General features: G+C 37.9%; 1 long non-coding RNA gene across 1 annotated transcript; it reads left to right on the plus strand.

The window, feature by feature from the left end:
• Positions 1–393: 393 nt before the first annotated feature.
• Positions 394–1091, plus strand: LOC114778576 (uncharacterized). Its single transcript, XR_003746402.1, has 3 exons — positions 394–440; positions 547–628; positions 998–1091. It is a non-coding gene; the product is annotated as an uncharacterized LOC114778576 (long non-coding RNA).
• The last annotated feature ends 264 nt before the right edge of the window (positions 1092–1355 follow it).

Genomic DNA, 1355 nt, shown 5'->3' on the forward strand with positions numbered 1-1355 from the left:
GACCAAAAACTATTCATTCCACTTCTCAGAGTAGCTTCTTCTGATTTCCCTGGTCAGTGTGTGTTTTATTGATCCAATGTTTTTACCATGGTATTAAACACTCAATGACCTTGATGTTATGGACATTGTTACACTTGTAAGTGCAAATGTAGAATATATTTATAGATATTTCATATTCAGTCAACAGAATTCAACACAAGTTGTACAGTTATATCATCATTTTTTATATCTTGTCTGTGTTTAAATGCATATGTATCTAAGTGTTTTTATGTCTTTTTTATGTCTTTTAGGCATGATCAGTTTTGCATGTTTACTGTGATTTCACAGCTTGAAAAGAACAACGACTTAACTGCTGAACGAGACCAAGTTAACCACTTGCCGATCAGTTGGGACCTTCCCATGATGACAGTGTCCAACAGACGGTGTTTGGCTGAAAAAAGGTTCCTCATGTAGAATGTAATTGACATATATTATGTGCGCTTATTCAGCTGCTCAGAATGTGCAGCTAAATGTTATCCATGTCTGGTGCCATCTTGTTTCTACAAGATGTGAAAGGCAGGTGGCACAGATAAGAACTGGGTTGAAAGACACTGGGGTCCTAAGGATGTTAAAGGAACGGCCTGATTTGGTAACAATGCTTTTCCCCTCACTGTTCTTGACACACAGTTGAGATTTATGACATTTCGGTTGAGACCTTTATCAGAATTCTACATTGTATTTAGCATTTACAACTCTTTTATGCTTTTACTGCTATTTTAGATTCAGTGTATTCATTGGTGTTATGTACTTTCAGTCTTAAGTCATTCATAAATTGAGTTTCAAAAGATTCTGTGTGTGATTTTGTGCTCTATTAGAGTTGACTGTATTAGACAATATGCATTACTTAATTCCTGACATCCTATTTGTACTTCAGGCAGCCTAAAGGAATGTTAGTCTGGGAATAGGTATTCCAGTTGTTCTACTGTTGAGTTGTAAACTTCCTGTGCTTCACTCATAGAAACATCATGATTGGGCAGTCTTGCAAGCTCCTCTGGCGTAAGCTGACGGGTTAACTTGACATCAGGGACTTCAATTCCAGCCACATCTGCCAAGTCTAAAAAGCTCATCAACCTAAAAATAATTCTGCATCTCGATTCTGCATCATCACAGAGATGTTTCATGGTAAACACATCTAGCACATATGATAGATCACATTAGATCACACTAGCACAATCATTCTAAAGTCACAAGGACCTCTGGGTAGGGCCCCACAAACACACCCAAACACACCTTAATGAAATATATATATTTGCGTGTGGCAAGAGTATGTGGGGGAAAGAATGCGGTTCTCTTCTGAATTCAGCTGGTATGGTGAC

Source organism: Denticeps clupeoides, unplaced genomic scaffold (genome assembly GCF_900700375.1).
Source record: "Denticeps clupeoides unplaced genomic scaffold, fDenClu1.1, whole genome shotgun sequence".
NCBI classification, from domain to species: Eukaryota; Metazoa; Chordata; class Actinopteri; order Clupeiformes; family Denticipitidae; genus Denticeps; species Denticeps clupeoides.